A 16814-nucleotide genomic window follows, 5' to 3' on the forward strand; every position below is an offset into this window, starting at 1 on the left:
TTGCAGGCACATCCCCATCGGGAGATGTGCAGGAGGCAGCTGATCGGTGTTTCTCTCTCATCCATGTTTCTAGCTCTCTATCCCTCTCCCTTCCTCTCTGTAAAATCAATAAAATATATATTTTTTAAAAAGTTTCACTTGTCTTGTACGTCTCTTTTAACCCACGAGATGCCCCCTCCTCCTGTTCTTGCCCTTACAGCTCCCCCTCTGAGGGGCCGGGATGTTTGGCAGGCGGAGTGTCCCACCTGGGCCCGGCGGCCGCCCACTCACCGTGCACTTCAGCACGTGCCCCGGTCCTCTCTGCTTCTGCACATGGCGGCTGGACCAGATTCAAGTTCAAACCCTTTGTCTCAGGGGTGGTGCTCGGCTCCTTCAACAGGAGGCATGGAGCGTCTGGTGTTTCACTCTCTCGTGCTGAGAGCCCCGTGGACCCATGAATGCATCAACGGCCACCAAGAGTGATCTTCCCCCTCCCCGTGCCTTCCGACCGAGCCTTTCCCAGGAGGCAAGCAGAGGCGGCTCCGGACCCAGGGCTCTGCTAACGAAACCTGGTGCTCTCCTCCCACGGCTGCCCTCCCTCTGGAAGGACAGGCTCTGGGCTCGTGTGGTTTGTTTTCAAACGCCCGCTTCTCAGAAAAGGACGGACGGGCCGCGCTCCAGACAGGCACTGCCTCCCCCCTTCTTCTCCTTGCCGCGACTGTGAGGAGCAACCCTCCCCTGTTCTCAGAAAAGCCACCCAAGCAGCTTGATCCAGCAGGACCCACTCACGCCTGGGTGCGTGGGCCAGACGCTGGCAGCAGGCGGGACGCCCCTGGCAGGCGCTGAGCCGCGTTCCGGGATCTGTGTCACCACATCTGGGAGGCTTGGCGCCCGCACCACATATTGTCTTGGGTGAAGCAAAACATGAAAGCCTGCCAGGCGCTGCAGACAACAGAAGCATCCGACAGAAAGATAGATGCCTTACTCAGCATTTCCTAGCCCAGAGCCAGGTGTCAAACAACACTATCCAGGCCATAGCCGAGTATCTTTTTAAAAAATATATATATTTTTTTTTTTATTGATTTGAGAAAGGGAGAAAGAGAGAGAGAGAAACATCAATGATGAGAGAGAATCATTGATCAGCTGCCTTCTACACACCCCACCCTGGGGATCGAGCCCACAACCTGGGCGTGTGACCTAACCAGGAATTAAACCGTGACCTCTTGATTCACAGGTGGGATGCTCAACCACCGAGCCAAGACAGCCAGTCCACATCTACGTATCTTAGCATATATTTCTCTCTCTTTTCTCACCTTTTAAAGTATTTATTTTTATTTTTATTTTTTACTGATTCCAGAGAGGAAAAGAGATGGAGAGAGAGAGAGAGAAACATCAATGATGAGAGAGAATCATCAATTGGCTGCCTCCTGCATACCCCTACTGGGGATTGAGCCTGCCACCGGACATGTGCCCTGACCAGGAATAGAACCGTGACCTCCGGGTTCATAGGTCCACACTCAACCACTGGGCCACACCAGCCAGGCTCAAGTTTTTATTTAAATTGATTTGGAAAAACAACAACAACAACAACACTTTATAACATTTTCATTAAGAGAAAAACAGTTCGGCTTTCCATGCTGATAGCGCTCTCTTAGACACCCCCGGACTTTCTGTGGGGTGCGTGGTCAGCGTCACCCCCACAGGGTACCACAGTGCAACAAGGGCCAGGGTCCTGCGTGCTCAGAAGAAATGGCATTGTGACAGGGAACACGACGGCGATGGTGGACAGACCACGCCGATTTTCCACAAAAATGGTTAAAACTACCAAGACAATTGTGCGGAGGCTTGAATGCACTGAGCCCAACTGCAGGTCTGAGAGAACAGTGGCGGCCAGGATGGGATGGGCGCATTCTGAACTGGGAGGAGCTACAAGGAAGGGCCAGGGGGCAGTTCAAAAAGAAGAGATCTCTTAACCTTAGAGACAGCACGGGGGAAGCGGGAGAGTATTACGCTAAGTGAAACAAGCCAGGGAAAGACAAGTAGCACATGATCTCACTCATATGTGGACTCTAAGTAACAAAATAAACCCATGAACGGAGTGGACCCAGAGACATGGAAGCATGGAACAGAGCTCAAGATCTCAGAGGGAAGGCGGGGGAGGGGGGTGAGGTCCTTGTTTGCATATATGCACGGCCCATGGACACAGACAAGGGGGTGGCGAAGGCTGGGGTGGGGGGAGGCACGCTGAAGGGGATCACTGGGAGAACAAAGGGGGCATAGGTAATACTTTCAACAATAAAGATTTTTTAAAAATAAATTAATAATTTAATTAAAAAGAGAAAGGGCCAAGTGATCCAGTTCTAAGCTTCATGTTTTGTTTTATTAAGTGACGATAAAATCTTGAGGATGTGTCCACTTCAAAAAGAGAGAGAGAGAGAGAGAGAGAGAGAGAGAGAGAGAGAGAGAGAGAGAGAGGCAGTTTTCCCTTACCAAAATGAGAAGGTAACGTCAGGGGAAGCTACAAACATAATGAAATGAAGTTCTAGGCAGAAAGCTTTGCCTGCTGATGGCTCTGAGCTAGAGATTTGCTCTTTTTTGGAAAAGAGGGGTTAGGAAGGGCTAAGGGGGTGCTGGAGTACATTAGGATCAGCCTGTCTCTGTCCCAGAGGTGGGGGATTTCTCCTCCAGGTGGCATCAGCAATGTCTACACACATTTCTGTCTGTCCCAGCTGGGGCAGGGGCCAGGATGCTGTAAACACCCTACAGAGCACAGGGCAGCCCCCCTGCCAGCCTCCCTGCCCCCTGCCCTTCCTGCCAGAAAGGAAGATTTTGGCCTCAAATGTCAATAATGCTGAGACTGGCAGAAACCAGTTTGGCTCAGTGGATAGAGCATCAGCCTGCAGATTGAGAGGTCCCAGGTTCGATTCCAGTCGGGGGCATGTACCTTGGTTGCAGGCAGGGGGATGGTGCAGGAGGCGGCTGGTTGATGTTCCTCTCTCATCGATGTTTCTAGCTCTCTATCCCTCTCTCTTCCTCTCTGTAAAAAAATCAATAAAATATATTTAAAAAAAAATAATAATAATGCTGAGGCTGAGAAACTGTGTTGTAGGGAATTACGGAGGGCTGGAAAAGAACCGAAGAACCATTTCCTCCCTCTGGCAGTCCACGCTACCTGATTCAGGATCCAGGACCTAGGTACCACCACCCATTCCCCAGGGCGCCCGGCCCACACTCAGGGAAGCTGTCCGCCTACGAGATGCGGTGGGACCAGGCGGCACCCGCCATGGGTGCTGAGAGAAGCTGTTATCGCTGTTGCCGGAGGCTGATCTCAGGGACACCCACAGCCGAAGGGCAGTGAGCCAGGGCCAGGAGGCAGCGAGCTGAGCACACTGCAGCGGGTACAGAAAGTCACCCCCCTAGAGATTACCTCTAGGCCTCCGCTGTACGTCACTCCAGGCCCAGAGAAGCAGCCAAACCGGTGGGCAGCTCCAGGACCCGTGTGATGACTAACGACCCCTGCCTGACCCCTACCCTGGCACGGTCCATCTGCGGAGACCACCGCCCTGGAGGAGCACACCTAGAATGTTCTACTGAACACCCCCCCCCCTCCTGGGGCTTCCCCTAAGATCCCCACCTGCATGAGACCAAGCCTCCAGACAGAGGACCCCGTGCGCTGTCTCCCTCTTTCCCCTCTCCCCTCTTCTCCCCTCTCTTCTTCCCCCACAGGCACGGACCTCCTAAACTCTGAGGAGCCCACAGACGTGCCGCCTGGGGAGTGGTGGGCAGGGGCAGCTCCTGACCCAGTCCCCAAGGCCCCCTTTCTCCGACTTCCCAGCTGCCTGGGCCCCCTGCTGCTTCTGCTGCGATGCGAGTAGCCCTTTCTTGTTTCACTGTCCCCGGTGAGTGGGTGCTCCCTCCCAGTCATGGGGACTCCGGCTGTGAAATTCTTCCTGCGTGACATCCAGAGCCCACACACTGCCGGCCGGCCAGCCCTGGGTAGGCTTGCCAAGCACCAGGTCCCCTTTTCCAGTCACGTCAGTGCTGGTCCCACTGCCGTCCTTACAGTTAACGTTTGTTAAGCACTTACTGTGTGCAGTCCCTGTGCTGAGAACTCGTAAGTCTCTATCTTAGTGAGAGGTACACGGGCCAGTGGGGGAGGCCAGGAGGTGAATCAATGAGTAGAAAATAGTGAGAAATAGAACATTATAAACTGATGAACCAAAAGATAGATACAGAGACAGTAAAGCAACAAGCAGACTATCAAATTACAGCAGAGAGGGTAGGGAGATCTGGGGGAGATAAGAGATCAACCGAAGGACTTGTATACATGCATATAAGTACAACCAATGGACATAAAACTCTGGGGAGGGAGGGCATGTATTTGGGGGAGGGGAGGACAAGGGTATATGTACACAGATTTTTTTTTTTTTTTGTAAAATATATTTTATTGACTTTTTACAGAGAGGAAGGGAGAGAGATAGAGAGCGAGAAATGTAGATGAGAGAGAAACATCGACCAGCTGCCTCTTGCACACCCCCTACCGGGGATGTGCCCACAACCAATGTACATGCCCTTGACCGGAATCGAACCCGGGACCTTTCAGTCCACAGACTGACGCTCTACCACTGAGCCAAACCGGTTTCTGCACAGATAATATTTTAGTTTAAAAAAATAATAAAAGTACAATCAGCGCCAAAACCGGTTTTGTTTTTTTTTAAAGGAAAGAAAGAAAGAAAGAAAAAAAGAAAACAGAAAGTGGGTGCAGCTAGTGGGAAGGTAAGAAGCCACGGAGCAGTGGACCAGGGGGTGAGCTGGGGGCCGAAAACAGAGATTTCTTTGGTTCTTCTTCTTTTTTTTTCTTTAATATATTTTATTGATTTTGTACAGAGAGGAAGGGAGAGAGATAGAGAGTTAGAAACATCGATGAGAGAGATACCGATTCAGCTGCCTCCTGCACACCCCCTATTGGGGATGTGCCTGCAACCAAGGTACATGCCCTTGACCAGAATTGAACCTGGGACCCTTCAGTCCGCAGGCCGACGCTCTATCCACTGAGCCACACCGGTCAGGGCTTCCTTGGTTCTTAACCTTCCCAATGAGGGTTAAGAACCCTCTGGTTGAAAGCAGAACTGGTTGAAAGCAGAACTCATTCAAAACCAACGCCTGGCGCCTGGCACAGGGCATGAGCCCAAGCCCTCTCAACACTGATTCGTGGAATGGATACAAATCCATACGTATACACTAAAATAGCTTTAAAAAAGAAAAGCTATTAATACCCATAAAATATCCACGGCATTGCTGTGCACACGCGAAGAAAGGAAACTGGAAACAACCTGGATGCCAAACCACAGGAAAGCAGTTAGCCCAAGCTGAGAACTAATTGCTGTTTTAACATGGCAGAGCTTTCAATCGGTGTAGCAAACCGATGACACCTTTTCTCCCGGGAGCAGCTGTGAGGGTTCACCCTCCCGTTCCCGCAGAAAAGCAGGCTCAGAGCAGAGAGGAGGAAGGGGCCTTGCCAACCAACGCTATGGAAACTACGGAATGTCCTCAGACACACTCAAAACATGAAGCGTAACCCGTACCTCACACCATGCATACCTGGAAATGGACCAATAACTTAATTGTAAAAACCTAAAACTATAAACGTCCTAGAAGAAAGCCCCAGGGGAAAATCTTTGTGGCTCTGAGCTGGGGAAAATGTGCTTCACTGTGGCGCCAAAAGCAGAAAGCAACTTTTTTTTTAACAATGAGGTTGGGCAGTCACCCCAGGGACAAGCTAGAACAGCACACACCATTATCAGAGGATTCCTTCTACGGCTATCGTTTGTTTATGGCAAATGGCACGGGTTTCCTGGCGATAGAGCAACATCGAGGGCCCTTTGTGAAGAAACCGGCTGGGTTTCCAGGATGTGAGCGACCCTGCGGAATGCACTGGAGGTGAGGACTCTCTTCTGGCCTCGGGTTCCCCATCAGGGAAATGGTGTCACGTGACATGCCGGCCTCAAAGGGCCATGTCGGATGCACCGAGTTTCCACAGAGAAAGCTTGGAGCCGGAGCGGGCCTGTGGCTCAGGCGGTAGGCTCTCCTTTGACACTGTCCACAGGACCTTGGAAACTCGGCTTTCAGGGAAACGATGTTATCAGAACCGGTGTCACTGTGAGCTAACTGAAACAAACAGCAGCCACGTTCCTACGGCACATTTCTGGCCACAGAACATCGCTACGCTTCCCAAATAAAGACCAAAAACCACCTCTAGGTATCACACACTACAGTAAGTATGACACCATCCAGAACGGAAATATTGTTGCTGACAGGCACACATAAGGAACTGTTTGACATTGAAATTGGGTCTCCAAAGAACTGGTGGCCCAGAAAGAAGCTCACTACAGACTGATTCATGTGCCTTTCAGCATAACCATGATTGCTTGTCTCATTTTTGATTCTTATATTTCCATTAGGACATGATCTCACTCATCTAGGGGAAATGGTGAACGACATAGACTGATAACAAGAGCAGACCCAGAGATAAGGAGCCTTGGGTCAGACTGTTGGACCTCAGAGGGAGGGTGGGGATAAAAGGGAGAGATCAACCAAAGGGCTTATGTGCACACATATGAGCCTAACCAGTGGTCAAGGACAATAGGAGGGTGGGGGCATGAGTGTGTGTGGGGGTGGGGGATTGGAATGGGGGGTTGAGGACAAATATGTGATACCTTAATCAATAAAGAAATTAATAAAAAGGAAAGAAATAAATAAAAGATTTTTTAAAAAAGCAAGTATGAGCTGTACATACATTTAAGAAAGACTAATAAAAATAAGAAGGATAATTCTTTTCCAAGCTGCTCATTTCCAGTTCAGGGTCCCTGGTGGCCGGAGCCTCTCTGGGCAGCTCAAGCCGCACGGCGGGAATCTCCCCTGGACAGGAGGGGGCGCTCACACCCACACCCACACCCACACCCACACTCACTTTTAATTTTGAATGATTCCCTTTATTGCCGTTGCGCTGTGAGGAAAACACTTGATTGCGAAAGACAGAAAGAAAGAAACCCAATGTGCAACTAGTCACATGGGTCCCCTGAATGCTCTAAGATATACGCAACTGCTTCCAGCAGCTGATGTCCTTCTGAAGGCCCTGACCTCTGGCCTTCGACCTCTGACCCCTGACAAGCACAAAGACTCAAAAGTGGAAAAACAGAGTGTGTCACCCTAGTGCCATTCTGAGGAAAAAAGAGCCCGCGGACAAAGGGACTCCAGCAGGCCTCTGTGCCTGGACGGTCCCGAGGAGGGACAGGATGAAAAAGAAACAAACAAAGCAGAAAAGGAGGAAGGGAGAAGTCAGCAAGAACCTGGTGGGGGGGGGGGGGGTGTCTTTAGCTCCTTGGATGGGAGCCTCTGCAGAGGGTCACCCTTTCCACCACCTTCACAAAGATGTGGAGCGATCGAAGCCTCCCACCTCACCCTCGGGGTGTAAATCCGGACACTCACCGATGAAGACTGCTGGGCAATTCTAATAAAGCGAAACACACACCTGCCCTGAGACGCAGTCATTCCACTCCCGGTATTTAACCTAAAAAACCAGAATATATGTCCCCCTGTGGTAAGGTGACCAGGCATCCCGCTTTTGGCGGGACAGCCCCGATTTTTAACAATTTGTCCCGCGTCCCGTGTCACAATTGGGACCTTTTTTTTTTTTTTCAAATGCCGCAGGACGCGGGACAAATTGTTAAAAATCGGGACTGTCCCGCCAAAAGCAGAACGTCTGGTCACCTTAACCTATGGATAAAGAGGGTCAAAACTCTGAACTTCATGGCAAGAAAAGAAAGTGTTGAGACTATCCACAATGACAGATGTTAACCAGACTAACTGTGGTGGCCATTTCACAATATACACACACAGCGAGTCACTAGGCTGTAAGCTTGAAACTAACATAAAGGCCGACTACCCCTCAGTAAGAAAATGTGGATCCACATCCACGGCCACAGAAAGAATGAACAAGAATGTGCACTGCTGTCCTAGTCACATGAAAAAGAACTAGCAGCTCCAAAACCTGAAAACAGCCCACATGCTCCTCAGCAGAAGGATGGGTGACCAGACTGTGGTGCAATCCCACAAGGGAACACGGCTCAGCAAAAAGAGGAAAAACTACTGACCCATGCAACATGGCTGAATCTCAGAAACAACATCATGAGCAAGAGGCCAGACACAGGAGCACACACTATTCAATTACATATATTTGCAAACACAGTAAAAAAAAAAAAAAAAAAAAAAAAAAAAAAAAAAAAACTAACGTACGGTGACAGGAATCAGAGCAGTGGTTGTCTGACATGGGCAGTGGTGGTAGGAATTGGCTGGAAAGGATCATGAGGGAGCATTATTGGGCCGTGGTCGGCAAACCGCGGCTCACGAGCCACATGCGGCTCTTTGGCCCCTTAAGTGTGGCTCTTCCACAAAAATACCACGGCCTGGGCGAGTCTATTTTGAAGAAGTGGAGTTAGAAGAAGTTTAAGTTTAAAAAATTGGGCTCTCAAAAGAAATTTCGATTGTTGTACTGTTGCTATTTGGCTCTGTTGACTAATGAGTTTGCCGACCACTGGCCTAGAGCCTTCCAAGAGATCACGGCCCTGCTGACACCTTGATTTTGGATTTCCAGCCTCCAGACGTGAGAGAATAAAATCTGTTCTTTTAAGCCACCAAGTTTATAGCATTTTGTTACGACAGCTTTAGGAAACCAATATGTCGTCAAACAGCATGTTTAAAAACTTTTATTTTAACTAAATCATCCTCCAATTTGGGTTGTTTTTGTGTTTTGTTTTGTTTTGTTTTGTTTGTTTTGTGTGTGTGTGTGTGTGTGTATGGGTTTTTTTCTTTTTTACTTTAGTTTTATTTTTTAGAGAGGGAGAGGGAAAGAGAGATAAAGACAGAGGGAGAGAGAGAGAGAAACATTGATGGGCCCTGACCAGCTGTATCAACCCACAACCCCATAAGTGCTCTAACTGGGAATCGAACTCCAACCAACAGAGCCACCCAGGCTAGGGTGCACTCCATTTTTTTTTAAAAAAAAAACTGGAAATAGCAAGGTGATGAAGGCTCCAGGTGACTTGTTTCACCAAATTTAAACACCTGAAGGAGAGCCAGCCTGCCGCTGTTCAGGATTCACACTGAGTGGGAGACCCGGCACTGCCCAGTGGGGTCCTACCCAGTGCTCTCCCCTCACACTCCACTGTGCAAAGCTGTTCCCTCTGCAAAAATGCCTCCTGCAGGTCAAGGTTCGATTCCTGGTCAAGGGCACATGCCCGGGTTGCGGGCTCGATCCCCAGAGTGGAGCATGCAGGAGGCAGCTGATGCATGATTCTCTCTCATTATTGATGTTTCTATCTCCCTCTCCCTTTCTTTCAAAAATCAATTTTATATATATATATATATATATATATATATATATATATATATATATATATATGTATGTATTAAAAGACCAATGGGATTTATTCCAGGAGTTCAAGATGGTTCATATTAGGGCACTTCTTAACATAATAACAGATCCTAGGAGATACATAAATGTTGAATGAGCATTTGACAACAGTCAACACCCTTTCCTGAATAAAATGTCAATAAAGAAACAACCAATGAATAATTCTTTAACATGATAAAATATAAATCTCAGATAAAAGCCAGTAGTTTGCTTAATGGAAAAGCATCAGAAACATTCCCACGAAAGTCATGAATAATACACATGTGCACACTTTCATTGTATAGGAGATACTAGCCAATGCAATAAGATAAGCTAAAGAAATAAAAGATGTAAGAATTGAGTGGGGGAGCCGAAACCGGTTTGGCTCAGTGGTAGAGCGTCGGTCTGCGGACTAAAAGGTCCCAGGTTCGATTACGGTCAAGGGCATGTACATTGGTTGCAGGCACATCCCCAGTAGGGGGTGTGCAGAAGGCAGCTGGTCGATGTTTCTCTCTCATGGACATTTCTGGCTCTCTATCCCTCTCTCCTCCTCTCTGTAAAAAATCAATAAAATAAAATAAAAAAATAAAAAAGAATTGAGTGGAGGAAATATAATGTATAGTATGGTTAACAATACTGTATTGTATATTTGAAAATTACTAAGAGCAAATCTTAAAAGTTCTCATCACAAGAAAGACATTGTCATGATGTACGGTGATGGATATTAACTTATAGTGGTGATCATTTCACAATCTATAGATATAAAAAAATCATTATATTGTGTACCTAAAACCAATATAATGTTATATGTCAGTTATATCTCAATAAAAACAAAGACTTGGATGGGAGGAGATAAATTATTTCCACTTATAGATAATACAGTTCTAAGACTTGCACATTTAAGAGAATCAACTGAGAGATGGCTACAAACAACAGCCAGTTAGAAAAGACGCCACAAAAAAGTTAAGCACTTATGAATAAACTTATCAAAAAATATGCAAGTTATATTATAAAAAAAACTATGAACAATACTGAAGGACACAGAGGATGTAAACAAATGGAAAGACATACCATGTTCCTAGATAGAAAGATTCAACATTATAAATATGTCCATTCTCTGAAGTTAATGTGTAACTGTAAAACAATCCCAATCCATTGCACAACAGAGTTTATTTAAATGTCCAATAAATACATTTTTAAAGCAGTGAAACATATCAGTCATTAGAGAACTGAAAACTAAAATCGAAATTAATTGCCACTATACACACACACACACACACACACACACACACACACACACACACATGCACATCAGAATGGGGAAAAAAATATTTTAAAAACAACTGTTGTAAGAAGAGGGAATATCTGAAATTCTCAGACACTACCGGGAGGAGGGCAAATTGTTACACATCTCTATGGAAAACAGCTTGGCAATATTTCCTGAAGGTGAACACATGCCCATCCCATGGCCCAGAAATTCCTCTCATCGGTAAATATCCAACAGAAATGGGCATCTATGAGCACCAAAAGCTACGTACGATAACCAAAACCAGAACTTAAATGTCCATCAGCAAAAGAAGGAATTAAGAAACAAAAACAAAAAAACTTATAAATATAATGTTGAGCCAAAGAAGAACTGGTGCATATATACAATGAAATATGACTCAGCCATAGAAGGAATGAGATCTTGCATCTGCAACAACATGGATGAATATAGAGGGTATTGTGCTGAGTGAAATAAGTCAGACAGAGAAAGACATAATGCCATAGGATTCCACTTACGAGTGGAATCTTAAAAAAATAAATAAACAAACAAGCAGAATGGAAACAGACTCACAGATACAGAGAACATTTCGGCGGTGGCCAGATGGAAGAGGGGTCGGGAGGACTGTGTGAAAAAGGGGAAGGGATTAAGAAGTACGGCTTGGTAGTTACAGAACAGTCCCAGGGGTTGTAAAGCTCAGCTTAGGGAATAGAGTCAATAATATTGCAATCACTTGGTACGATGTCAGATGGGTGCAAGATTTATTAGAGATGGTAAGTTTGTGAGCTATAGAAATGTCTAATCACTGGATTGTACACCTAAAACCAATATAATATTATATGTCAAATGTAATTTAAAAATAAAAATAAAACAATTTAAAAACATACATACTTACTGGTGAGCCAAAGAAGGCAGACCCAAAAGCATCTATGTAAATAAAGTTAAAAAGCAAAAACAGCAAAACCCAGTCCAGGACATAATAAAAAGGATGGTGATTACCCCTCAGCAGTCGCTCGGGGAGCCCCACGCTAGTGGCCCTCAGTTCCAGCTCTGGGTAAGGACTCACCAATACAGTTTATTCACTTTTCTTTCTTTTTTTCTTTTTTAAATATACTTTACTGATTTTTCACAGAGAGGAAGTGAAGAGGGACAGAGAGTTAGAAACATCGATGAGAGAGAGAGAGACATCGATCAGCCTCCTCCTGCACACCCCCCACCGGGGATGTGCCCGCAACCAAGGCACATGCCCTTGACGGGAATCGAACCCGGGACCTTTCGGTCGGTCGGCAGGCAGATGCTCCACCCATTGAGCCAAACCGGTTTCGGCAGTTTATTCACTTTTCTGAAAGTGTGTCATACTTCAGTTCCGATTAAAGCAATTTCAATGAAAACACCAACAACCCGTGCGTGAGTAAGTGTTAGGTTTTAAAACAAGTAAAACAACCACAGCCTGAAAAGTTCCTAAAAGTAAGAAAGCAGCACTTTCACATGTTAAAAAAAAAAAAAAGTATTCTTAAATATCGCAAAACTTAATGTAAGCCGAACAGCGGGGACGTGAATGAACATGAGCAGGCAAGGAAGGGAGCCAGCCAGTGGGGAAAGAGGATGGCGATCAGAAACAGGCCCACGATAGATTCGCTTCAGGGGGAAAAGATAACCACAGCCGGAGGAGAGGGGGGAGGGGGAGGGCGGAAATTGCATCTGCAGCTTTAGGATGAATTACAAATGGATCAAAATGTGCCTGTGAACTAAGAGAAGAACAAAGGACTCGTCCTAGTACCTGGAAGTGGGGATGACCTTGGTACCTGCGATGCAAAGTTCAGAAGCCATAAAAGAGATGCCTGATTATCTGACTGCATAAAAATAAACACCTGGGCATACAACAACAAACCAGCAGCCAACCAAGTAAAAGAGAATCCCTAAACTGGATGCAACTTATATCCAAGGCGAAAGGCTGATCTCCCTACTAGATAAACAGCCCCCAGGAAAAAAAAGAGGAAAAGGTAGCAATTCCATTTTCAAAATAAGCAAATAAAGAGAGAGAGAGAGACAGACAGAGAGAGAGAGAGAGAGAGAGAGAAGGACCTTTTTAAACATAAGTTCAAAACTTTTCATAACAAATTTAAACTAAGACTCAAGCTGAGTCACTACCACCTATCAGATTGGGGGAAATCCAGTAATCGCACTAAATTATACATTGGCAAAGACGTCGGAAAACAGTAACTTCTCAATCCAAAACAGAGGCGCACATTGATACTAATCTTAGAAAAGGCAAATTGGCAACATCTCTCAAAAATTACACACGCAGATACCTAGCAACCCCCATGCGTGGGGATTGGGCGTGCGTTGGTCGCACGAGCCTGCGAAACGCCACAGGTGCAAACGGTGGTGTCTGTGGCCGCAGATTGGAAGCAGCCTGCGTGTCCGCCACACAATTAACACAGCACCACACAGTTGGTGAACCCAGCCAGGCCGGGAGCGGGGTGCTGTTTGGTTTTGTAAAAAATTTGTTCAGCCGAAGTGGCAAAGCGTTTCACTGGTATACACATATATTCCTAGTTGCTTGCATATGCATAAAGAAACCCTGTATTAGAATAATTCACACGCAAGCAGCTGAGAACCCCCCAGCGATGGTGCACCCTTAAAAAAAAAAAAATGCTTGTTAACCCGAATAAGCTGGTCGTGTGCTGGCGTTTCTGTCAGGGAGATACAATGAGTTGGGAAAATGCAAGTCAGTCCAGAGACTTGGGAAGTCATGAGGGCGGCCACCCACCGGAGATCCCACAGCTTTTCCAGGACCAGCTCTGATTGGATCAGACCCAGTAAACTGAAAGCAGCTGCCTGCGGCTGGAGGGTAGTGGGTGGTTATAAACTTTCCCTCCGGTCCTTTTCCACAGGATGGTTAAACCACACGAATGTTTCATCGAACGCAAACCTCAACCAGCGAGTGAGAAGAGCTGAAGTTCATGAGCTCCGAAGACTGATCCTGCCGCCCTTTCACCCCCAAGCTCTTGGCTCTGGTCCCGAGAGCCCGCGGTGTATACACAGGTAGCATTCCGCATTCACAAGGAGTTTTATTACCCTGTAAATCAGCTCCTTGGCTTGGCCATAAACGTCTCAGGCTGATATCTCTACCTACGCAAGACAGCGGGAGGCAGACAGACCTGGGGCCACTCACCTCGGCGCCCTTACACATCGGCTCTCCCTCTGGCAGGCAGAGATGAAGACAAAGCATCACGGAGTGGCCGTGAGGTCCTGGCCCGGGGGCGTTCCTGGCCGAGAAGCAGCACACGGCAGGCTGGTCACACGGCCTCAGGAAGGAGGACAGCGGTCGCACAGCCGGCCTGGGCGGCGGGAATGTGTGAGGCTGGGAGCCGCAGGGCTTCTCAAAGGTCAGTGGGGCCCAGCCCTCACCTGGAGAGGCGGCCAGAGCGCAGCCTCGGGCCCCGCCCTGCGCCGGGCGGTGCCTGGGTGTGGGCCCATCGGCCTGAATGTTAACAGGCTGCTCCTCCCAGGGGATGCCTGAGGACCATGCTGGAGCAGCCTTAGTCCAGAGCAGGGTATGAGGGGCATACCAGTGGCTGGGCCCGGCAGTCAATCAAGATGTCTCTCTCACATCGATTTTTTTTTTTTGTTTTTTTTTAATATATTTTTTTATTGATTTTTTTACAGAGAGGAAGGGAGAGACTTAGAGAGTCAGAAACATCGATGAGAGAGAAACATCGATCAGCAGCCTCTTGCACACACCCCCTACACTGGGGATGTGCCCGCAACCAAGGTACATGCCCTTGACCGGAATCGAACCTGGGACCCTTCAGTCCGCAGGCCGACGCTCTATCCACCAAGCCAAACCGGTTAGGGCCATCCATGTTTTTCTTGCTCTCTGTTTCTCCCCCTCCCCTTCCACTCTCTCTCAAAAAAAGTTTTAAATAAATAAATAGCCAAAACCGTTTGGCTCGGTGGATAGAGCGTCAGCCTGCGGACTGAAGGGTCCCAGGTTCGATTCCGTTCAAGGGCATGTTCCTTGGTTGCGGGCACATACCCATGGGGGTAGGTGTGCAGAAAGCAGCTGGTCAATGTTTCTAACTCTCTGTCCCTCTCCCTTCCTTTCTGTAAAAAAATCAATAAAATATATATATTTTTTAAATCAATAGAAAAATATCCTTGGGTGAAGATTAACAAAAAAAATCCTATCTAATAAAAGCCTAACATGCAAATTGATTGAACGGCGGAATGACCGGTGGAACGACTAATCGCTGTGATGCACACTGACCACCAGAGGGCAGACACTCGATGCAGGAGCCGCCCCCAGCCCACAGGCCCCAGGCCAGCCAAGGCAGGTGCCAGTGGGGGACCCCTGATCACCTCGCAGGTTTCCTCACAGATCATCGGCCCTGATTGGTGGCCTCGCCCCAGGACCCTACCCGTGCATGAATTTCATGCACTAGGCCTCTAGTAATAGTAATAAAATAAATAAATAAGTAAATAAACATTGCAAATGGCCTGGGAATCCTGTTAAAACACAGATTCCGACCCAGCGAGTCTGGGTGAGTCTGGGTGGGAGGGACCCGGGAGACTCCATTTTTAACCAACTTCCAGGCGTGGCAGATGCTACTGGGCTGCAGACCACACATGCAGTGACAAGGTTCTGGAATATCCAATTCCCTTCATGTTACAGACGAGGAAACTGTGCCCGGGGGAAAAACAAACGGTCTGCCTCAGGTCACTTGGCAGGTCGGGGCCCAGATCGGATGGGGCCCCTCCAGTGGCTGCCACTCCCCGCACTGTCCCCCGACCAGTGCCTCAGACCTGCCTGAGCCAAACGCTGTGGACATGGACTACACCATTCACAAGTCTCCACTCTCCTGAGAAATAAGCCACGTATTAGGGAGGTTAGCTCAAACCACCTTTAAAAAAAAAAGCATTCTGGCAAAAACATTGCTTCAGCTGAGTCAGCTTCCCCTCGGGTGAGTCACCTGGGAAGGCCCCGGGGCACTTCTCTCCACACGTGCGGCCTGACGGTGGGCGGGCTGGGCGAGGAGGGCCGGGAAGGGGGTGGGGAGGGCGGTCCTTGGGAAAGCGAGGAGTCTGTGCCGATGTGGGGCTCCTTCATGGCCTCAAAAACTGGACTGTGCGGCGTGCGTTTTGCCAACTCGCTTTATCATCCTGACAGAAAGTCCATCGAATTAAAAAAAAAAAATGTATTTGGCCCTGGCCGGTTTGGCTCAGTGGACAGTGCGTTGGCCTGTGGACTGAAGGGTCCCGGGTTCGATTCTGGTCAAGGGCAGGCTCCTCCCCGGTCCCGGTCCGGGCCCTGGTCCTGGCTCATGCAGGAGGCAACCAACCCATGTGTTTCTCTCCCATGGATGTTTCTCCCTGTCTTTCCCACTCTCCTCCACTCTCCTTAAGAATCAATGGGAAGCCGAAACCGGTTTAGCTCAATGGATAGAGCGTCGGCTTGGGGACGGAAGGGTCCCGGGTTCGATTACGGTCAAGGGCATGTACCTTGGTTGCGGGCACATCCCCAGTAGGGGGGTGTGCAAGAGGCGGCTGATCGATGACTCTCTCTCATCGATGTTTCTAGCTCTCTATCTCTCTCCCTTCCTCTCTGTACAAAATCAATAGAATATATTTAATAAAAATAAAAAATCCTCGGGTCGAGGATTAACCATAAAATGTATTTGGATCAACCAGATGCATTTGGATCTTTTCAAGATGCATTGTCTCTGAGCTGCCAACCTTTCACCCGTCAGTGTGAATTATTCCAAGACAGAGGGAAGGGGGTGGAGCTCCAGGCACAAGGGATAGCGGAGGGGAGGGGGCTCACCTGAGAGGAAGCCTGACCTGGGACCTGGGGCTGGTGCAGCAGGCCCCGCCTCGTCCCTGGGGAGTGGCTTTGTGGCCTGGCCCTGCCCTAACGTGCGGTGATTCAGGACATCACTGCGTGTGGGAGCGGTTAGAGCCGAAGGGACTGCTCTCCCATCCCAGAACCCCACTTTCCAAACCGCAGAGCCCATGGCCTGGGAGTGGCTTCCCTGGAAGAGGGGGTGAGGAGCCAGGAGGAAGTGCTCTCGGGAGAAAGCAGGGAGGGAGCCAGAGGAGGCGGTGGGGAGGGCAGCC

At 48.2% G+C, this 16814-nt stretch overlaps 1 protein-coding gene across 7 annotated transcripts in view; it reads right to left on the reverse strand.

The window, feature by feature from the left end:
* The window catches only part of IL34 (interleukin 34), a 70191-nt gene that overhangs the window by 29005 nt on the left and 24372 nt on the right, over window positions 1-16814 (reverse strand). The window contains exon 1 of one of the 7 annotated variants that reach the window (XM_084906781.1): window positions 13873-13980. The exons of the other annotated variants lie outside the window; for them this stretch is intronic. The gene's annotated coding sequence lies outside the window, so the exon portion shown is untranslated. Of the gene's footprint in view, window positions 1-13872; window positions 13981-16814 lie in introns of those variants that run through there. 7 annotated transcript variants of the gene reach the window in all.

The sequence above is a fragment of the Pipistrellus hanaki genome (genome assembly GCF_964339955.1).
Source record: "Pipistrellus hanaki genome assembly, chromosome: 15".
NCBI classification, from domain to species: Eukaryota; Metazoa; Chordata; class Mammalia; order Chiroptera; family Vespertilionidae; genus Pipistrellus; species Pipistrellus hanaki.